The sequence below is a fragment of the Cryptotermes secundus genome, unplaced genomic scaffold (genome assembly GCF_002891405.2).
Source record: "Cryptotermes secundus unplaced genomic scaffold, Csec_1.0 scaffold196, whole genome shotgun sequence".
Taxonomy (NCBI): Eukaryota; Metazoa; Arthropoda; class Insecta; order Blattodea; family Kalotermitidae; genus Cryptotermes; species Cryptotermes secundus.
This window is the reverse complement of record NW_019735556.1, coordinates 498,021-522,197: the sequence shown is the minus strand read 5'-3', so window position 1 is coordinate 522,197 and position 24,177 is coordinate 498,021. Positions and strand designations below refer to the sequence as shown.

The window sequence follows — 24,177 nt, the reverse complement described above, 5'->3', positions numbered from 1 at the left end:
CGGTCTTCTGAATTGTACCGCGGTGCAGTTCGGATAAGGCGCGACGTTTCGGAGAAACATATCGCCTCCTTTTTCAGGATCGAATAGAGAATCAAGGAAGAACTCGAATAAGAGGACTAAGAGCGAGTAACTGCTGTAAAAGTTAAAACTATTCCCGCAAGAGACCACTGAGGGCAACAGGATTATAAGGCTTCGAGGTTCCCACATTCTTTAAACAATCGGTTCACAGATGGCGGTCAGGTTGTCAGTCTTAAGCGCCGGCCATCCTTTCACCCCATGAAGATTCCTTGTACTCATACCTGTTAGAGGCTGAGTCGACCACAGGGTCATAGTGAGGTTGGAAGAATTATGTAAATAGAAAAAAAAATCAAATGACCACATCGGGAATCAAATTTGCGACCTTTTGGCTTGTTGCACTCAACCAACTACGTTACCACCTGCCTCAAGTAACTGTGGTAGTGGCCTATTTTAATGTAAAACAGAAATATAATTAGAGGTAATAAAAGAAAAAGCACTAGAAACCTCAGTTGGGACAGCCGACGTACTAACCGAGGTTCGAATATGAGACATCGTAAATATGAATCATGTTCAATATGCAAATAGCCGATCTGGTAACACAGCTTCAATTTACTGCAAATTATATCGATGATTAGTTATTGATCTGTAGAACAACCAATTACCAAAATATCCTAATTACTCTAACGAAAAGTTTTAGAGGCTCAGGGTAACGACTTTTAGTCAAATATACTTAATTATAACCGCCATAATTAAATTATGTTATATTTTAGCGTCCTGTTGCACTGATTTAAGTCCATGATTTATTTCAACCGTCTTCCAGTGCATACACTCATCTATCTCCTCCTCTCTCTCGCACTACATGTTTCGGCACAAAAGTTCCATCTTCAGGTGCTTATTCGATTTACGCTAAACTAGTTCATTGCATGCCTTGTCGTCTTCATATTAAAATAACTAAAATATATATTTATCATATATATTGATAAATGTTAAATGTTAAAAATATTAAAATTGTTCAAGATTCCTCATCCCTACGTCGTATCTCACTACGCTAGTCACACCTATCCTCTTCTGTCGGAGCACTCTTTCACTATCGTGTGTGTATTGTGCTTTGTGTTGTGTCTTGCTCCTGTGACTGCGTGTGTTGTACTGCTGGGCCTGCTGGGTATGTCACAGGAGCAAGACACAACACAAAGCACAATACACACACGATAGTGAAAGAGTGCTCCGACAGAAGAGGATAGGTGTGACTCGCATAGTGAGATACGACGTAGGGATGAGGAATCTTGAACAATTTTAATATTTTTAACATTTAACATTTATCAATATATATGATAAATATATATTTTAGTTATTTTAATATGAAGACGACAATGCATGCAATGATCTAGTTTAGCGTAAATCGAATAAGCACCTGAAGATGGCACTTTTGTGCCGAAACATGTAGTGCGAGAGAGAGGAGGAGATAGATGAGTGTATGCACTGGAAGACGGTTGAAATAAATCATGGACTTAATTAAATTAAATGAATGTGGGTCAATTCCGTATAAAATTATATCTGCTGCAATGGAATTTTATTATATCAGCGACTTCTTGGAAAGAAGTCCTTTCTGAGAATTTAACAGTTGTTTATCTGGTAAAAAAATTCCCGCCTTTTACAAAACTTCGTTATCGGTTTCACAAAAAAACCTGTCACTGACCCCCATTGTGAGTAGCATGAATCCAGGCAACATACATTTTATTTACGGTTCACGCTAATATTATATTCGCATAAGCTCAACGGTTTCCCGCGTTGTGTCTTCCATTAAGGTTTCACGATTAATAATCTGAACGTATTTTTCACCTATCCCGTATATTCAGCTATTCATAAGCTTCAAGAAAGCCTATGATTCAGTTAGGATGGAAGTATTGTACAATATTTTGTTGCTGTTTGGTGTACCCACGAAACTATTTTACAATATTGCCGTAGAGTCTGGGTTGCCCACGCAACTAGACAGGCTGATAAATTGTGATTAAATGAAACGTATAGTAAAGTCCGTAAGGGTAAACATTCGTCTGATAATTTTCCTATCCAGAACAGTCTAAAACAAGGAGATGCTTTATCGCCACTGCTTTTCAACTTTGCTTCCGAATATGCCATTAGGAAGGTCCAGGAAAACCAGGTGGGACTGAAATAAAAAGGGACACATCAGCTGTTGGTCTATGCCGATGATGTGAATCTACTGGGTGATAATATAGATAAAACAAAGAAAAATATAAAGGTACAAAAAAGATAAAGTTGTCCCTATGCTTAACTAACTTTGCCATGAAGGCGTATGGGGGAGTAGAATTATAGATCCATATTTTCTTGAACTCGGCACTAGCTGCAGGTGAGTGGTCAGCTTCACGCACGGGCCGCTTTACCCGGGGAAACAACCCCTGGTACCCATTGAATAGGAGGTTGGGTGAATCCCAGAGCTGGTCTGGACTATGTGGAAATGATAAAATTCTCGACACTACTTGGACTCCATCTTCGATCCCTAGGTCGTCCAGCCCATATCCAGTCGTTATACCGAATACATTATCCCAGCTCTATAAAGAAAAATATAGAAACTTTAACTGACGCTAGTAAGGAAGTTGCTCTAGAAGTAAAGGCAGAGAAATCTAAGTAAGCAATCTATATGTTGCTGTCTCTTCACCAAAATGCAGGGCAAAATCTTGACATAAAGATAGGAAACATGTTTTGAAAATGTGGTACAGTTCAAATATTTGGGAATGACAGTAACACCAAAATTTGATTCACGTAGAAATTAAGAGGAGATGGAATTCGGGCATTGCTTCCTACCATTCATTCCAGAATAATGTCTTCCCGTCTTACTTACTTACTTACTCATGGAGCTCAGCCATTCTGGAGGAAAAAATATAAAACCCAAAATACAAAAAATTATAATTTTGCTTGTGGTTCTGTATGGGTGTGAAACTTTGGCTCTGACATTAAGGGAGGAACACAGACTGACGGTGTTTGAGAACACGGTGTTGAGAATATTTGGACCGAAGAGAGATGAAGTGACGGGAGGTTGGAAAAAACTGCATAATGATGAGCTTCGTAACATGTACTCTTCTCCAAATATAATTAGAGTGATCAAGTCAAGGAGGATGAGGTGGGCAGGGCATGTAGCACGAATGGGGGAGAAGAGGAATGCATATTGGTGGGAAAGCCAGAAGGAAAGAGACCGCTAGGAAGATCAAGACGTAGGTGGGTGAACAATATTTAAATGAATCTTAGAAAGGTAGAATGGGATTAATCTGGAACAGGCTAGGAACCAGTGGAAACCTCTTGTGAACATGGTAATGAACCTTCGGGCTCCATGAAATGCTGGGAAGTTCTTGAGTAGCTGAACAATTGGCAGCTTCTCAAGAAGGGCTCAGCTCCATGAATGAGTGATGCGTGATATGTAATAGAGGGAGGATAATATTAAAAACTACCTTATAGACGTAAGGTGTGAGAGTGTGAACTTAATTTACCAGTCACGTTACCGCGTGAGCTAATCTGCTCTCTCTACTACTGCTTACATCAGCCTTAAAGGATTTACTGTGTCAGAAGGCAGAAAGAATTCAACTGAACAAAAGAATGACAGTGAAATTTCAGCGTAAAATTTCCCTTTCGTTAGACTGGTTGCTCGTAAGGAAGCACACGCGATATGCAGCGGCGTGCTATATCCTGTCTTAAGAACCACGTAACTGACAAAACAAAGCAAACACCATTAGTCGGGTTCCACTTGCTCGAATGTCATAAACGTGACCTAGAGAGAGCCACTTTTGGTGCACGGACCACTGTTTCATTTTCTCGTGACGCTGGAATGACCAAGTCGGTCGTAGTTGCTCAGTTGCCTGGTAACACTCGCAGCGTCTACAACAATCTTCTAGAAGTAGAGGAGCATACTACTCCTTACCAGCAGCCTCACTTGCCGAGAGCTAACAGCAGGCTGAGCGACCACGCCGAGTTCTTGCCCATTCACTCTGGAGAGAGACAGAGAAGCGTCGAAACTCAGCACGCGAGAGTGAAGCCAACGAACTGTAAGTAACACAGTTTTTGCAAATTTGGGGGGAAGGTGTAGGTAGAAGGGAGAAAATATTAACTTTGAACTGAAATATGCTTGCAGTTTTTTCCTTTAACATTATTTTTTTAAAAATATAATTTCCTTAAAGTTGTTTTTTTAACGACGCTCTCAGTATCGAGGCAATATAACTTCGATGGCACGACGATTAATGAACATGCGACAATTAATTGAATATGAATAGGAGGAGAAAACCAAAGTACTTTGTCTACCACAAATCCCACATGGCCTGGTCTGGGATGTAATCTAAAATCCTATAGAGCGAAGACGACAACCAACAGCGTGAATAATGGCACATCCCTTAGATTTTTTGATCAAATCTGTGGTAAAATTTTGGGGGTTCTCATTATTGACAGTGGTCTGGAAACTGTATATAATTTCTTCTCAACAATTTAATTTATCCCCCCTGCCCATACAATAACACTTTCGAGACACTTTAAATTATTTCATAGTAATATGTCCAAGTATGATCGATATTTCTGTGAATGAAGATCCGAAAGTAAATATATTACCTTCAATTTCACCAGGAGACTTAAATTTTTAAACTGCTTATAAGTAAGAAATTTATCTAATGTCACGATATCTATTTTAATTATTCTCTATGACTCTCAAGTGTTAATAATATTGTATATGATCAACTGAAAAGCTAAGTGTTATGAACATAAATAATATTTTTTTTTTTATTTTCATATTTTCAAATATACTATCTTCATAATAGTCCAATTAAAATGCGTTGACGTTAAAAATTAAGTTACAATTTTATAAAATAGGCCTGTATAAGCACGTTAATATTGGAGCAAAATATTCCTTGTTCAGGCAGGAAATATTTCATGACAGAAATTCAGATTTTAACAGACACTAATATTTCGAAACACGAATTTCTTCTTTTCGAATCTTTCTTCTCTCAATAATATTGTTGTAAGATTTTATCTTCCACTTCTTTCAATGCCTACAGCCAACTATAGCACTTATCTCCTGACACAATTACAGGAAACCTGTCAGTAACAAAAGGCACATAGAAAACCAATGGAAAATAAGATTTATAACGGCAACATTCCAAATATCATAGCCCCAAACTCATCGCCAGTCTACGACAACCACGAGTCTACGACAACCAATGAGCTACAGACACTGATGTCACGATGGGTTTTATTCAATTTAACCCCCCCCCCTCTCCTCCTCATGTTGGAGCATGACTGAGGAATCTAGTGTTACTTTCAAAAGGGTGTGTTTTTCTGTTAAAATAATTATCCACTTTCGTCAGTTCTTGGCATACTCCCTTTAGCTCCACCCCTCACTACATCTCACTTCTAGTTCACATTTTCTGCATGCACCCTTCAGTACTTATGACTAATATGTTCTCCCATGAGCAAGTCCTAGTTCAGTCTGTTGTGGTCGTGAAGGAAGGATGTCTTCTCGGATGGTAAACCGCTACCTAAAACCTGTTCAGTTACACGGGGAACCCCGGGGATTTATTCCAATATCGCTTTTTCAGAGCTTTAAAAGTAACTGTGTAAAATACGTAGTTGACTGTTCTACTTCATTAGTTTACTTTTAAATCGAATTCGGAAGAAGAAAGTGAAGTTGAAGGCGTAAGAAGAAGAAGGGTGAATGATCGATGGTAGAAAGTGCACCGAACTTTTTTCTTCTTCTTTCTCTAGCAAGGTAGTTGTGTTATGTCTTGTGGATTTGAGTTGCATGCGAAAAGGAATTGAAATGCGAAATACGGAGCTGAGTGACGCGTATCAAGTGGAACTACCGTCCATCAAAGACGTTGCTATGGTGACATTGAGTGCGGAACCGTGGCTAAGTGCCTACAGACTGCGACGAATTTGATCCAAAAATTCACAGTGTCTAATTATCGTGGTTCTAGCACCGTGTTACTTCCATCCTGATTATGTTTCCTGCATGTATATATATACACTTAAACCCTCTAATATTACAGAGCTTAATTTACTCGTATGTAAGATTGACAAGGGCCGGTCACGGTAGCCGAGCGGTCTAACACATGCACTGCCTTTCTTCGCTCGGAGTTCGGGATCGTGGGTTCAAATCCCACTGAGGGCATGGCTGTTTGGTGTGTGTGTGTGAATTTTTCTGTGTTTGTGTACAGGTAGAGATCTTGCGACGGGCTGATCACTCGCCTAAGGTGTCCTACCGAATGTCTTAGATCTAGTAAACCGAAGTGAAACGGAGAGTTTCATAGAGGTAGGCCAAGGCCCAAATTGGGGCTGCAGCGCAAAAAAAAAAATGCTTGGCAAGGTACATCACTATCGCTAATTATTTAATTCATTCCATGTTCATTACCTCAAAACACCACGCGTTACAAATCGTTTACGCATATGTATTCGTATTTAGTAGCTAAAATATTTATTCGTGCAAACAGTACATAACTGGACCTGAGTAACTATTAAGAGTAATAAATAGAATTTACTCAGGACACTAAGTGTGGCATCGGTAGTAACAAATGCTTTGCAAGAACATGTTGAGAATATATCTGGAATACTTGAGCATTAATAGCAACGAAATATACAAAACAGCAAACAACGCTTTGAAAAATATTGATAGCCTGTCCCCGCCCCCAATATTGGTATATCTTTTCCCATTTTAATGCTTTCGCGGATATTTTTATTACGTCATAAATTATCTTCAATTAAAATGGATTTTAGGTGGCACGGGTTAGGGACCAGTGGCGGTCTCTTGTGAACACGGTAATGTACCTTCGGGTTCTATAAAATTTGGGGAAATTCTTGAGTAGCTGAGCACTTGGTAGCTTCTCAACAAAGACCCAACTCCAGGAGCTTAGTTTAGTTAGTTAAGTATTAATTTCTATTTGTTACGTAGCCTAATAACGTACAACGTTGACCATACTGGGTCAGATGCAAACGGTGTGAGTGAATGATCGTGCCCTCCTTCAATGCATTCCAGAATTGTTCTTGCATATAGAGAAAAGCTACAGCGAATCTTAAAGCAGCCAATGTTCAGGCTGGTTGTCTCCAGAAGAGTTACCGCTAAGTTAACCTGCTCAAAGTTCGTCACAGATATAAAATACAGCATTGAAATAGCAGAGATGGGAAAGTGATACACTGCGATATGAGAATGTATAGATTACCGGTGAATAACTTGCTCGCAGTGGGGGTCAAGAGGCGACCCTCCACGTCCGCATCTCTCCCTTTCCGCGGCTTAGCTGTCTGTCACGGTCTACTTTCTCCTGCGGCGCTCAAACAGTTGTACGCGCTAAAACGGACACGGAAGAACATCACAATTCTCTCCGCTGGAACTGGCCAATTACTTGCCAATTGTACTGCGCATGCTCGTTTACTCTGGAGGTGCTCAGATTCACTTTTAGATGAATATGAGCTAATACGAAAACTCTTACATGCTTTCTTTGCAAGAAGCAAATGCAAGTGCAGATATCGTGTATTTTTCTCCGTATATTATATTACATATCCGAAACGATTAAAGAATTTCATGTAAATCTGGTATTATTATGTGTCAGTATTAAATTAATCTAGTTAATTCTTTCGCCCCACCACGTCGGTTTAAAGAAATTATATTTTACACAAAACTATGATCAAATTTTAATTATTTGTTTGCTTTATTGTCACAAATGACACATATTTTGTGTATAGCCATAATTTTACATTCTCTTTTCTTCTACAAGGTAAATTACGAATTCAGAATTTGTCATCACTTGACTTGAGCAGAAGCCTTGACATTTGCTATCTCCTTTGTATGAGAGAATCAGGAAAAATATTTTTCCTGATTCTCTCATACACAGGAGATAGCAAACGGCTAGTGAAATCTTGTTAGACTTCACTAGCCGTTGCTTGGAAGCGGCTTGCAAAGGCGGACTTTAGCCTTACTCTGTGTTCCCAGACTGTCGCCGGCCTCAGCTACCAGCTTCTCACAGCAGCAGCTCACAACGACTGAACCCCAGCAGTTCTCTAACTCACTCACTAACCGCAACAGAGTCAGTCAGAATTACTTTACCACTGGTGGCTTACCACCAATCGGTTCGTCTTCGCGCCAGCTCACTGGCCCATCTTATAAAAAACACCGCTCCGCTGTTGCTCTATCCAACCTTTGCAATGGAAACACACTAGTAGGCGTAGCCGTTACTTAGTAAAGGCTATTATAGAGCTGCTTCTTTACCGATCGTTGCCTAGCAACAGGTCTACATGCCACAATATGGATATGCTATTCATATTATGTTCCTGGACATTATTCGTCGTACTGTTTTTATTTAAAAAACAACGTTTCGGAGGATGCATTCTGTCTCCGCCTTCATGTAAAACCTATTCAGTTGGGCCAAACTGATAGAGATTTACTGACTTCTCTCCGCTGCTACCTGGAATTAGGTACTAATGCCTTCTTCTATACCATGAAGTTCTGTCTATTTCTTTTAATGTGGAAATAAAGATAAACCTTCTAATACAACTGTAACGTCATAGTGCCAGCGAGTGACATCATGGAACTAACAGATGTTTGCTGTCACTTCTTTTCAAGTGAAACTTCGCAAAAACAGAGACATTTCCTCATAAAGCGAACAGCGCAATCTGTCACCCACTCGATAGGACTGAAAATTAAAATACCTAATTGTAAAAGCAAAGTGTTGACGTGATCGTACTTTACAATTAAAAGTAGTTTAACTAAGTGTGATTGAACCGTGTCATTTACTCAGGAAACTCTGCTACTGATGTGACACCATTTTCGGCAAATCTGAACGAAAAGACGAGAGTAAACGGTTAATCATTTATGTAAGATTTTAGGTTTACACGGCGGTGACTGTGAAGAAAGTAGTCTTCTGGGATTTGGCACCGTGTATATGTGATGTTAACCGACGTTTCGGAGGAACTTATCGCCTCCATCTTCAGGGTAGAAGGAAAAATATAAGAAATCCACAGGCGAAGAGACCGTGAGAACCGGTACAAGCAATCTGCTTGTACTACCAGAAGACTACTTTCTTCGTTAATAATTTAGTTCCTCAAAAGAATGCATTTCTTGTTGACTGTTTTATCTGTGCATAAAATATGATCGCACAGTGGGGAAAGTTGGGTATATACATTCGGACATCACGCCATCTGTCCGCTCCCAGCAATATTTACTCTTTCTTCGTTTAAAGGGACTTTCAATTGTCAGTCGAACGATATTATGGTTAGTAGACAGCAAATAAGGAACAGCAAATTCTGAATACTAATTCGGAAAGAATTTCGAAGTAAATGATCACGGTCTAATTTAAGGAACTGTCCTGAATCTTCCCTGAAGGGACTGAAAAATATTGAGAAAAAAATTCAGCCAGAGTAGCTGCTGCCTTGACCGAGATTCGAACTGAGCATATCCTGAACGATTTTCTAAGATGTTACCGCTACAAAAAGTTGTCTGTTATTTGCCGTGTAACGAAATAAGAGCGAACTTACATCGCTTCTTGACTATAAGATTCTGTTGTAACCTAAAGAACAGACAGAAATGCAGGAAAACATGAAAATGAATCTTAGATTTTGGAAATATATATATATATATATACACACACAAGACAGTAGATTTGCATCTGCAATAAATGAATATCGAAATCAATGCGGTATGAAAAATTTCATGAAACGTATGTGGGAAGTACGTGCACTCCAAACTGAACTGCTTATTCTCTATTAACTGAGACCCATATTATAAATTTTACGTAGAATAATCTATTTTATTTTTTCAACTGACCTGAGTTATAAGAAAACAGAGCAGTCTGAAACAACTTATGAATCTTCTTTCAGTTAATATTAAAATTCGGTCAGAATATATAAGAAATCAGTACCTGAAATATTTCCTTTAGTTTCGTTTTTCGATACATTAAGGATGTCAACGTCTCCGACTTTTATAAAAACAATTTTCCTAACATACTGTAACATGTATATCCATTGCTAGGGAACAGCTAAGTAAATGCGTTCGCGTGAAGAAAAATTCTTGGGCAACAATAGGAAAATGGCTTTCAATTGCTAGGCAACGGGCAGTAAACAAGTTTCGTTAACAATAGAGGCCGTGTCTTCTATGTCGTCCGTGCCGAGCCTATATAAAGAGCCGTGAAGACTGTTCGAAGATTTCATTAGGAAGACGCCGTTTAAGGCAGTTCATCAGTTGATGTCTTAACCTTGAGTGTGTTATAATTGTTTGTGTCATAGATGCAGCATAACGCATTGTAGTTACGACGTGTAAAATTATCCGATAAACTGGGTTATCAAATCCGGAACCCCTTATTTACTGTCGTGTTATCAGGATACACGCTACAGTAACTTCTAACGTTATTCTTCCTATCTACTTATATTTCTAATAACCTCTTTTCAGTATGCTAAAAGGACCAAACTTAGTAAGCTTACATGAAAATGCAACTGCAATTCCTACACGCCCAAATGAAACGGGCAGAAATTATGAAACATCGAGTGGAAGAGAAAAATTATGTAGCACATGAAACTACCACATGTTTTCGATAACATGTACGTGAACAAGCAGTTTTTTTTTTTTGCTATATCCATTGCTCTGATCACAAAAACGACAGCCAAAATTTGTAACACGAATTGTATTTTGTTATCCTGTATTTTTTTTTTTTTTGTACTCCTGATATATGGATGTACGTGTCACTTATTACGCAATTTGGAAAAATGTCGTAAGTCAAATCAAAATAAATTTCTATTTAATAATGAAATACCATACTGTTGTTTTATGCTTCACATAAACTAAAAGTAATTTAAGAAAAATTCAGAGAATTCGAAAAAAAAAAGTCCGGAGATGGGGACCATCTCTATCGGGCCCAACTGACTAGTTTCCATCTGAAGACAGAGACAGGATTCAGTCTCCGAAACGTTGTTTGTTTTAAATAAAAACATAAACGTGCATAATATCCAGAAACGCAATATTTGTATCAAACAAAAGGGCTTTTTTTTTGTTCAAAAATTCATTATACAAAACGGTGACGTGATGCAAATATTTCGTGACCAGATCTGGAATCATCATATCAGATTTTTTTAGAGTTAATTGGCTTTTATATTACCATAATATCGTTGACTAGTGTTATCATAAATCGTGTGCTCATACTTAAAAGTAGTCGGTCGTTGACTGTTTCAAGTTAACGTCCCAAGCATTCACACAAATTCATCTACCAGTACAGCCGCTAACCCAGGCCATACTTCGGCTGCACCCCTCCCGAATGTAATTCTGTCGAGTATTACGGTCTCACCATTGAAATCGGTACTGGCACTTAACAGAACTGAGAGTAGATCCCGGATGGCAGATATAGTTACCCATCTGATACATGAATACAGCGACTGGCTACTGACTGGAAGGCCAAGGTATCAGAGTTCGAGTCCTGGCACAGGCAAGATTTTTCTCTTCTCCACATCATCCAAACCGGCTCTAGGGCCCACCTAGCCTCCTGTCCAGTGGATAACGAGGACTATTTCCCCGGTCGTAAAGTGACTGGGGCATGAAGCTGACCACTCACCTCCAACTAATGCCGAGGTCAAGAATACATGGATCTACACATCCACTCCCCCATACGTCTTCATGGCGAAGTTAAGCACAGAAACAAATTTTACATCAAAATATGTAGACTTTGAGTTTCTCACAGCGGTGACTATAAAGAGTTCAATCTTTTGGGATATAGTGCCGTACAGTCCATTGCAAGTCAAACGACTTTTCGGAGAAACATTTCGCCTCCATCTTCAAAGCTGAAGATTAAGCCAAACAATAAGCAAGCTGAATGCTTCAATCTGCTTTCTTACGTTCCTTCCTAATAACCCTGAATATTGAGATAAAAATGTTCTTCCGAAACGTGGGTTGAAATTAAACATACTACAAGACGTTATATCCTAGAGGATATAATTCTTTATTATCTGAGTATCGTTTAAAAATTAAATTCCTGTCTCTCAGAAAATACATTGCAACTCGTCAGTTTGAGGCTATCACAGCGGTGAGTATGGACAGTACACTCGCTTCTGAGCTGCGATGCTGTGTGGACGTGCAGAGCTTCCCTGAAGTTTCGGAGGAGATTATTACTTCTGTTTTCAGAGTTTAAGATCCATTTTGATTGCTTCATGCTTCCTCATAGCTACTCCTTTTGCTTATTCCTCAACACTGAAGACTGAAGCAGTATGGTCTTCCGAAATGTCGGTAAATTGCTACTGGACTATGCGGCACCACATCCAGAAAGACAGCACTCAACACTGTATCTCAATTATAAATACCAGTTTGTTAAGGATGTATAAGAAAATCGCTGTCCATTCTGAGAATCATAGAAATATATTTTTTTTAATTACAGACACTCGTAATATTAAAGCAGGCGATATATAGAGTCACGATTGTGCTGGAAAGGGTTAAGGGAGGTTCGAAGCACAAGATCATGGAATCTTGGTTTCCTTCAGAAGACTTGCTCATCTTTCTCACACCCACGAAGGAGGCCTTAGTCTACATTGTTTGATGTTTTACGGAAACCTAGAATCAGCTGTGTTGCTAATGTGGGGTGGTCAGACTGACTTCGCCGCTGCGATATGCAGGATCGTATCTCAAGTCATGATTCCGCTCTCTCTCTTCGTAACAGATAATTACAAGATTATGCAGACAACGTGAATATGTTTCTAGAAATATAATTTGTTTTCTCAAGATTATGGTGTTCTCGGGTGTCATGCAGTACAGTCCGGTATATAGGCACTTCGACTTTCTAAAACACTAAACATTAAAACATTTTCAGTGGTTATTTTGTCCGGCATAAAATGTAGTCCGCTTTCATATAGAAATTACAGACTGAAAGTATTTGGGAACAAAATATTAGGGAAAACTTACGAAGTCAAGAGGGATTTAGTAAGCAGGAGCCAAACAAAGGAAAAAACTCCGTGGTTTTAGTCCGCAAACGAACTATACCGACAGAGCGACCGCCGATTGTCGGCGAAGTCAGTGCCAAATTTAGCGGGTAGAGGCTGTCGCGTGGTCAGCGCAACGAATCCCCACGGCCGTTCATTTCGGTTTTCTAGACCGGAGCCGCTATTTCCTTGAATTAGCTCCTCAGTTATCCTCATGAGGCTGAATGGACCCCGTTCGAGACCCGCTACTTCTAAGAAAATCTGGTAGCGCCGGGAATTGAACTCGGACCTCTGGATCTGTAGCCGGGAACTCCGACCGCTAGACCACAGAGGCGGACAGTAAGTAGGAGCCAGAAAATTAAATAATGAAAAACCTCCAGAAACACGAGATTATGATGCGATGGGCATGCACCCGGATGGAGGAAATAGATAAATACGCTTGCTAAAATATTCTCGGATCATGCGCCGTGTCAACGCTGGCTTTTAATTCAACACTAACATGGCTGATTGCCAGAGAAGATTTCAATACATGTATTCGCCGTCAAAACTTCAAATCATATATAAAAAATTAAGTTGTTGGTGAAAATTCATTAAATCAGAGAGTTGGAATCTCAAGGCAGCGATTGCAAAATAATATTTAATTTGTGGGAACAGTCTGTAAGTGGATGAAACTGACTCAGAATATTCGATCTTGTGATGTAGACATAAAATTTACTGGTCATCTTATTAACAAGAAAATAACGAAAATAAATCCTGTTCCACTGAGTTACTGAAATGTTAGTGAGGTGTTCATTAGATTAACTGGATAGTTACTGATGTGTGCCCACAGCACGATTGGATATTCTAACAACCAGCATTGCCACATTTTTCTATTTACTGTCATGTCAATAAACCGATTAGCTTTGCTCAGCACTAACTGCCCTGACATGTAAATAGGCGGTATCTGATTCGAATCTTGCCCTGGGTACTGTCTACCACTGTAATTTACTCGTATTTTCCTCAGTCCTTCCAAGCGAATTTCGGGAGAAATTCTTTAAAAAAAATCGCAACACATCGCTCCAAACTCTAAAGTTCCTCTTCTAGAATAATCTTATTTTTTCATTCGGTGACAGTGAAATATCCAGTTGATAGGGCACTGCTAAATGACCTGTGTGCATGCTAGGATCTATATCCAGAGAACTATGGGATGCAATCGGTATTTACCTAACCGACATGAGAGCTGTTATCTGGAAGCAAAGCCTGAAATTTCCATTCAGTTGCATAGGCAGCTGATGTCGAAAATACATGAAGTCATAATTCGGGGTCCCGCTGACATATTTATGTCATGTTTCTTATGTACAGGCAAACTATGAATGTGACATTGATTGGATGATTCATTTTACAAAGCGCCGAGAATTAGTCCTTTGTTAATAAAAATCCCAAATCTTCTATTTTACCAGTCTGCGGTAGCGTAGTTAGTTGAGGCACTGTGCTAGAACCCGGAAGGTCGTGGGATCGAATCCCGATGTGGTTTCGATTTACGTAATCCTTCCAGCCGCACTATGGTCCTGGGATCGACTCAGCCTCTAACAGAAATGAGTACCAGGACTATTCTTGGGGGTAAAGTGCGGCCGGCGCGTGGGGCTGACCTCACAGCCATCGGTAAGCCGATTGTCTACAAAATAAGGGAGCCTCGACCTCTCACAACCCTATCGGCCTCCACAGCCTGTTACACGGATACCTTTAACATTACTAGTGAAATAGGCGTGGAAAGTTTGGGAGGTGAACACGTATTATTATTTTAACATAGGTCTACTATCATGTAACGGCGCTGTTTCAACCCCACATGTTCCATGTTTACTACGCCAAACGAGATTAAAATATGGCCATGGATGATGAAGAGATAAATACTTGATGCAATACAATAGTGAACTACTTGAAGGGTGCCATCCCATTAGCTCATAAAGGACAGCTGGTATCCTAACAGAGATTCGAATCAGGCATCTCTCGCATAAAGGACTAGGGTGTTAACGTTTATCAAAGTATTTCGTTGCATTCATCTGTAGGGACTAAGCAAAATTCTTGGTGACTACAGCCAAGAAAGCTAGCAGCCCGATTCCGGATTCGAACCAGATACCTGCTGAATATGTAAGCCGGGATATCTCAGTCAGTAGAGCTATGGGCTGCGGGTTAAACGGCCGAAGAATCGGGGTTCAATTCCCGCGCAAGGATATGAAATTTTTCTCAAAAATGTTCAGACGGGGTTCTGGGGCCCCTTCAACCTCTTGGCCAATGGGTGTCGGAGATCCTTCTCCGGGGCGTGAAGCTGATAACTCATCTCCATCTAGCGCCGAGGGTACAAATAAGTGGATCTGTATCTCCACATTTCCCTACGTCTTCATGGCAAAATGTTTAATTTATTAAGCACAGGGACAAATTTACCTTTCTACTTCTCAAACAGGAAGCTTAATTACACACACTGTTTGGCAGTTCTAAGTTTTCACTTAAATTCAGTGAAACATATGACAGTTTCGCTCTCAATTGTAACCGATCACCAATAGCAATTACAACCTAATTCCGATACACAGAAATTCGCTTATCAGAGAACATCCAATTCCAGAACTCACGAAACTGTCTCGATGCTCATAATTTCCAGATTAACAAGTTGAGGTGTGACAACTGAATAATGGCTTAATCTGTATTACCCGATCATATAAGTTCTGTCGATAACAACTCCATTCCAAACAAGGAGTCACCTGTTCCAGACATCTGTGCCGTGGTTTCAGCAGAGCAGATGAATCTCACCACTCTGTCTGCGAATGCCACCCCATTTTCTCACATGAATCAATACCAGTTCATCAAGTTTCCAGTTAGTAAAGGAAGAGACAGAGAGAGAGTGGCAGGCTGGGAGAGAGATACTGGACCACAAAACGACGAAGGCGGCGTGGAATGTAGGTCATCAGCACAGAACGTTCTTCTAATAAAGAAATGTTCATTCGATTTATTCTGACGTCGCAACTTAAGCAAGAATGTTAACAGAGATTTTTGTGCAAAAATATTTCGCTTTGGATATTTTTAAGGATTGCATCCTGTTGTATAATGAATATATATATATAATTTTTACCGTCAACGCGACAGTACTTTATTNTAGGTTTTGTCTAGATTATGAATCAAACAGAAGCTGAGTTGTACGAACCATTTAGCAAAATGGGAATGTTGGGTTTTCAGTTCAGTAATAGTATGTGAGAAACTTACAGCACCTGAAGATGACATATTTGAGGTCGAAACATATAGTGCGTGCTATATATATAAATAAATAAATAATAAAGTATTGTTGAGTTGACAGTAAATATTATATATACGTGTATGTTCACTCTATTTTGAAGTATATCACCGACAGTGAAATGTTGGTCTGTGAAACTGTGCTTCTGATTCGTGTAAAGTAAAGTAAAGTAAAGTAAAGCTATCCTTGTACCAGGCCATGAAGGCCCATAGGGTTGTGAGACGTTGAGAGTCCCACATTATCTAGACAGTCGGCTCAAAGATGGCGGTAAGGTTGTCAGCCTTACGCGCCGGCCGCGCTTTACTCCCCAGGAAAATTATTTATTTAATTCCTGGTACTCATTTCTGTTAGAGGTTGAGTGAACCCCAGGGCCATAGTGCGGCCGGAAGGTTACAAGTAACAAATATAAACACCTGCTGAAATAATCGTAGCAATTTATTAAATAAAGTAACTGGTTAATCTGTACAGGGTCTGGGAACGGTTTCTGGTAGATGGGTTGGGAATATTTCACCAAGTGAACATTAATTTAAAATCTATCCAACTTCTTATCGAATGAACAAAGAAGTTAGGAATACGTCGATAATCATTTCTGTTTTATCATGTGTTTATCTATCAGTTAGTAGAGTTAGATATGAATACACTGGTCGATAATTTTCTAGACTTGTTTTGTTATATTTACATTAATTCGTAATGTCTCTCTTCCCTTAGCTCACACGTCATGTAAATCTTCCTCATTTGTTCTTTGTTCATATTTCTACACTTTTTATACAAGGAATCAGTCATAACGCATTTTAAGGTGCTAACCTCATAACTGTGGAACAAGACTCGAACCTGTGATCTTTGGAACATGAAACAAAAGTGCTGAGGTTTCAGAAAGATACATAATGAAGACCTTCATAAGTTGTATGCTTCTCCTAGTATAATTAGAATGACCAAGGAGGATGAGATGGGCAAGGCATGTAGCACGAATTTGGAGAAGAGGAATGCATATAGGATATTGGTCGGAAAGCCAGAAGGAAAGAGACCACAAGGAAGACTAAGACATAGGTGGGTGGACAATATTAAAATGGATCTTAGAGTGATAGGATGGGGTGGAATGGAATAGATCGATCTTGTTCAGGGTAGGAACTACTGGAGGGCTCTTGTGAACACTGTAATGAACCTTCGGGATCCATAAAATGCTGGGAAGTTCTAAAGTAGCTATAGAATTGGCGGCTTCTCAAGAAGGGTTCAGCTCCGTGAAGTTAGTTAACAAAAGTGTTAGCCAGTGAACACTCTGTTAGGGAGATTGCATGGGTGTTTGCCTTCACATTCTATATACACCTTCACATAGTGATTCCCATATATGGGGTGAAATTTATATAAGATAATCCGTTACAGCAGTGATTCCCAAATGATGACCCTCGGAACCACGGGGTTCTGCGAAGCGAATATAGGGGTTCCGCGAGAAAATTCCATTTCAACATAAAAAATGGATAATTTAAATATTAGTATTATGAACTACAAAACTTAAAAATAATTTTCACTTCGGAGCCCACATAATTGTGCGAAATTCTATTCTCGAATTACGCAACAACAAGAACAAAATTCAGAAAAAGACTAAGTGTGGCGCCAGATCTGAGAAACCCTCTTTCCAATATCATGCCAAACATAAAAATAATTTGTGACTAAATCAAGAAGTTCTACACTAAGAACCACTTTTCACATTTAAATTTTTAAATACACTTTTTAGCTTAATTTTTCATACAAATCAAATATGATTACTATAAGAAGAATGCCATATTCTTGGGGATGACAGTGAGAAACCAAAATTTTATTTCTGAAGAAATTCAGAGCATATGAAATTCGGGTAATTGTTGTTATCATTCATTTCAGAATCTTTTTCGTCTTCTCGACTGCTGCCTAAAAGAGGAAAAATAAAAGTAGAGAAAACTAAATTTTGCCTGTGATTTTGTATGGATGTGTGCCATCTTCTAGAATGTGATGCCATGCGTTCTAGTGGAAAATTACCGACGTTTCAGAGGAACACAATGCCTTCATGCTCAGAGTTCAGATGTAAGCCAAGCAATCAATAAGCAAGCAACAAGATGCAGGCAGTATTTTGCATCGAAAATTCTACCAGACTACACGGTGTTCACTTTGCAGGAGATAATACTCTTCATAGAATATGCTGCGAGTATTTCCAATATAAAATAGCTGTACGTACCTGGGGATACAGCCAGAATGATTTCATTGCTTAGCAGTTTCGACTATAACATAATCAGTATGGACACCATTCTCTACTTCAATCATAGATGTCTCTTATAGGAATCTGCTTCAATTTAACATTGATGTTCGATTATTATTCTCCGATCTCAGGGGATTTATACTGCTTCCTGTTCCCTTTGCCTCTTGCTGTTCATTTTGGCGTATATTATGCTCTACAGACTACTTCATTTCTATGAAACCGTTCCAAGCATCTGAGAGAGCAAAATGGTCGTTGTAGGGTGGGGGCTTCAATACAAGGACAGCCCGCCCTTATTTTCTCATTATGAACCTCAATTGTTCTGTTAAGTGTCATGGCTGGGTACTGATAACAGAAATCATTGTAGTAGTGAACAAGCACCTCATTAAAATAGACTGAGGTTTACGAACATTACATTGCGTTGGTCTACTGTATTTCAGAAACATTTCGATTGTGAGGTAAATTGAACACGGTGTTGTCGAAAGGCTTTCTCATCTATCAGTAGGCTGAAATATCATGTCTCCACTGAAGTTTTGGGGAATAATTCCCCATAGACGACGAAATACATGTTCTGTTGTTCGTCCTCCCCCTCTATCAATCCCATGAGGCTACGGCCGTCCAAGTTACAAGAGATGATCCGGGATAGTTCAGTTGGTATGGTGACTAGACTAAGGGTTGGATGACCGAGGGATCGGGTTTTTATCTCTGCAGAGGCAAGAGATTTCTCTCTTCTCCTCAGCATCCACATGGGCTCTGCGACCCATCGACATTCCTCATTATAGATGGTCTTTTATCGGGGGTAAAGCAGCAGAGGCGTGAAACATGTCATATACCTCCATGGAGCGTCGAGGTTAAGAATACGTAGGGCTATACCTCCAAGCCCCCATACATCTCCATGGCGTGGCACAGTTAAGCACACGGACAAAGACTTATATTCAGGAGAAAGATAGTTCGAATCCCAGATGGGCACTCGCCTAAAATTACTGGGGTTCCTCGAAGCAGACAAATACAATCACAGCCCTCTTTAACAGGCCACGACCTCCTATTTCCAAATCCTTATTTACTTATTCATAATCGTCACAACTAGAGTCCCCATATTCTGTACAGTTAGAGCATAATCGGCATACAATTGAAGTGAATGAGAAGAATATGTGAAGGAGATAAAAGATAATGTAAAATCAACATATTTAAACACTTTATAGAATTTTAGGCCAAAAATTAAAGGCGTAAATTACGCAAAAAATAATCACGTAATCTTCTGGATTATTACAATCTGACGAATGGAGACCAATATTCCTCCGAAACGTTCGTAGCCACCTACCATATTGCAAGGTGTTGTAACCCACATTACCACATGGGAACCTGAAATATCATATACAAGAAAATTTTCAGCAATTTACTGTTGAAGTTACACACAGCTGAGAGAGGGTTTAAGAAAATTGCTTAACATTTTAACGAAGATGTTTCAACACCTATAATTCATTTATTCATAAAATTCATAAATGTCATTTCAGATGACATATTTATCAAATTATTACTACAATTGAAATTTGTGGCTTTCACGGCGGTGACAATTGAAATTGTGATCTTCTGGGTTGTGACCATCGTAAGTCGAGAACAGCCTCCATTCAGAGACGTTACATGAAAGTGTCATTAAATAAACTAAGAAAAATGTAAGCCAGTGTATACGCATGTGCACATGTTCATAAATCCCTAAATGCAGGCATAACTTTTATTGACATTTACTCATTTAGTGAATGAACTTTAAATCGGATATTAAGTCACCATGGTGGTAATACTAATATTAATAAACAGTAGGCATATGTCGCCGTATAGTCTAGTAGGTACGCTTGCCAACATTTCACTTCTCCTAACGTGAAGATGGAGGTCGCAGTTTCCTTCATAATAAAGGTAAAGCTATCCCTGTAACACACCGTGGAGGCCCATAGGGTTGTGAGATGTCGAGGCTCCCACATTTTCTATACAATCGGCTCACAGATGGCGGTGAGGTTGTCAGACTTACGCACTGACGGCTCTTTACCGCCAGGAAAATTAGTGGTATTCATTTCTGTTAGAGGCTGAGTCGACCCAAAGGCAATGCTGCGGCTGGAGGGATTAGGTCAATTTAAAAATCCAATGACATCATTGGGGCTCGAACCCGGGACCTTCACCTTTTATAGCATAGTGCCTCAACCAACTACGCTACCGCGTGCCCCTTCCTCCGTAATATTAGTCCCAGTTTACAAGACTACATGTCGTCAAGTGTCAGAAGACTTTATTTTTGACGACCGCCTATGTGGTCTAGTGATCAGAGTTCCTGGCTACAGATATAGAGGTCGCGGGTTCGATTCCTTCTGAGAAGTAGTGGAACTGGAACGTGGTCCACACAGCCGCGTGAGGACAATTGAGGAGCTACTTGAATGGAAAAGTAGCGGCTCCGGTCTAGAAAACCGAGATTAACGGCCGTGGGGATCCGTTGCGCTGACCACGCGACACCCTCTATCCGCGAAAGTTGGCACTAACTTCGCCGACAAGCGGCGGTCGCTCGGTCGGTAAAGGTCATGGAGTTCTTGGAGTTCCTTTACTTATTTTATTTGGTGCTAATATAATTATTGCTGTAGGCACTGTAACCGCATAATAAGGAACTTCATTAGTCTTCGAAGCCTGCAGACAGACAGATAGACAGACAGACAGAGACAGTTGACGGCGTAGTGACGGACACTGCATATTTTACAGGGAACCAGCAGAAAGTTACTGCCGTGGGAACCTCAAACCTCGCCTGGAAATTCTTCGGACCTGAAAGTTCTCAGGCAGAGGTGGGTTATCCTTCTTGCGAAAGGTTAGATAACAGATAGAAGAGTCCGAAGCTGAAGAATGTGTGGCAACGGGAAACGGAGCGTTTTATGGTCGTAGCAGAGGATATCAATTTAGAAGCGCCTTATTTTATTGGGCGTGAATTTGATGTTATCATTGGGAAGGCTACATTGAGACGGAATTTTTGTTTTAAAATTGGGAAGACTACTCTAAGGCGGTATTTTTATGTTCGTATGGAAGAGCTATATGAGAAGGGAAAAGCGTAAAGTGGAATTCGGGTACTAAACCAGCATGTGCTATAGAACAGAAGAAAACCACGCAGAACATTGATAGGATTTGGTGGTCGCAGGACCTTCCGGATGAAAACTGACCTCTACCTAACAGTCCGGCATTCAAATATAAGAAGTTTGTCCCAAAATGTTTCTTGTATGCGCTCTCGCTTCATATTAAACATTCATGTTTCTATCACAGACGTTTAATTCATATCTGTTCCTTTGGATGAATAACGAATAATCTTAAGTGAAACGTACGAGGAGAAGACAGTTAATCTAAATAAAATCTGAGGATCCAGTTTATACCTCTCAGAAAACACACTTGGTCTCCAATACAAAGACAAGTCTGTTAAGGCAATTTTGTTAAGAATTCGCTGTTTATTTTAAGAATCGTAGGGAATTCAGAGATAAAATCTGTGGGCAAAACACATGGATATCAAATATTAAAACAGATGACATATATATATAGATTTCTTTGCACTATAAAGGTGTTAATTAAATATAATCTATATAAAGTCACGTTGGAATATAATAAAGGAGAAAATAATTAATTCGGTCTACTCCATTAATCTTAATTCTAATGAAGGTACTAGTAAAAGGTGTAGTTCCATCCGGAAGCTGCTAGGCCCTCAGCTAGTTCCTGATGACAGACATCTGGAGTATCCGAAGTGGCAGATATTTTCCACTGTCGAAATGGTTGAAGCCTGTGAAGACTTCACGTCATTCCTCTCCACTCTCATTGTACATTATTTAACAACACTTAATCGACTCACAGATTTATTTCACTATATTTGTAGACACCAACGTGCCTACTGAGTCTGGAATTCCGAAAATTGTTGAAGAATGAAAACGCTTTTTGTTCAATAAGTAAAGGTGACGAGAGCAGGAATAGCTTAGTTGGTATAGCGATGGACTACGGGTTGGATGACTACGGTTCGATTCCCAGCAGGGGCAAGAGATTATTCTCTACTGGAGAACACCCAGCCTCCTGTCAAATGGGCAGCGGAGTTTTCCCCAGGGTAATGCAGCCGGGGCGTGAAGCTGACCAGACAAAAATTGGTGGACGTATACTTTCATTCTCCTATATGTTTTTATGGCATAGTGCTTAATTAAGAACGGAAAAAATATCACCTTTTTTACCTTACCCAATTAATCTTAATTGTCATGAAAGTACAGTAATCCTTAATTTTCATTTGAAAACTGATAGGTGCCCAGTCACTGATTGCAGAATGTTAAAACTTCCGAAGAGCCAGATCTTTGTCCACTGTCGATGCAGCTGAAGCTGTGAAGACTTCACTGTTTCATGACCATTAATTCATTCCTCTCTACTTTCATTGTACATTATTCAACGTTTTATCGACTCATTATTTGGACATGCCAAACGAGTCTGGGATTCTGAAAACTGTCGAAGAATGTAAAAAAAATATATAAAACATAAATGGGACTGGAGGAATCCACGACATTTCCAGATTTTCTGAATAACTGTAATTTTTCTTCGGTATGAGCGTTAGCACAATCCAAGCAAGTAACGACGAGTTACTACGCTTGGCTGAGAAGCCAACCGGAAAGTTCCCGTATGTTCGACTCACGCGATTTCTCTGTTTCTTACAGCAGAACAACGGGCAGTCAGCAGTTGATTACACCTGCGGCGAAACAATTCCAGTGTTTTATAATTCTATTATGTCAGTGATTGGTGGGTAAAGGTAAAGCTGTCCCTCTGCTTAAGCTCTCAGCAATGATGTTGATAGAAAGAAGTTGTGATTAACTGACCATCTGACTTTGGCAATACCTTTGTAAGATTGCTTGTTTGTTGCGAAGTAAGTTTTACGTTTGCTGCACAAGAATTCCATGTGTAAATATACTAGACGGACGTCGGGAATGAAATGTAACCGCGTTATTTCAGACTTGAAATACAGTATGCGCCAAAGTATACAGTACTGAAATACGCGCATCTCAAACGCGCATGTGCGTTTGTTGACAGGGCATAGCTCCAGCCACANGGCGATACGTTCCTCCGAAACGTCGGTTAACACCACATATACACGGTGCCAAATCCCAGAAGACTGCTTTCTTCAATATACGAATTACATATACAGTGACTCTGGTAATTATAATTTTAATAACAATACCATAGAAAGCACATGAATAGCGGTTGAACGATATCCTCAAACTGACTAGGGCCTCGCAGTGACACTTCTTACAAATCACCGCCAGAGATGGTGGCACCTTCCAAAACCTATTAAATACATCGACGTCCAAAATCAATTGGTGCCCCCCCCCCACTGCCCAGTGGCTCCTTTTCCCATGTGGTGCTCCCGTGCTGCCCTCTCTTCATTGCCCCCCTCCATTCCTCCTTGTGGTGCCCAACACTGCCCAGGGGCCCCTTTTCTTCTGTGTCTCCTATTGTCACTGAATATAAAGAAGATATAACCAGCGTTCCTTAAGTATTATGCCACTGTGGCACGGGAGAGGGGCACGAAGGCAAAGATCCATATACAGTTCAACTTAAATCGTAGGGAGGGGCGAGCTTCACAGTGCGACCGTTTTCTCTGCTGGGAATGCCGCAAACTCAGTGTGAAGAAGAGGCATATCCAAATGAACACCCCGAGAACTGAACACTGGTCTCCCAGTTTGTAAGATTTGGATTTGAGGGTTAC

At 39.9% G+C, this 24,177-nt stretch overlaps 1 protein-coding gene and 1 long non-coding RNA gene across 2 annotated transcripts in view; one reads left to right on the top strand and one right to left on the bottom strand.

Moving 5' to 3' along the window:
- Window positions 1–24,177, bottom strand: part of LOC111869541 — a 249,865-nt gene that overhangs the window by 97,169 nt on the left and 128,519 nt on the right. The window lies entirely within an intron of this gene.
- The window catches only part of LOC111869538 (flocculation protein FLO11), a 202,806-nt gene continuing 182,518 nt past the window's right edge, over window positions 3,890–24,177 (top strand). Inside the window, exon 1 of the mRNA XM_023861154.2 lies at window positions 3,890–4,070. The gene's annotated coding sequence lies outside the window, so the exon portion shown is untranslated. The remainder of the gene's footprint in view (window positions 4,071–24,177) is intronic.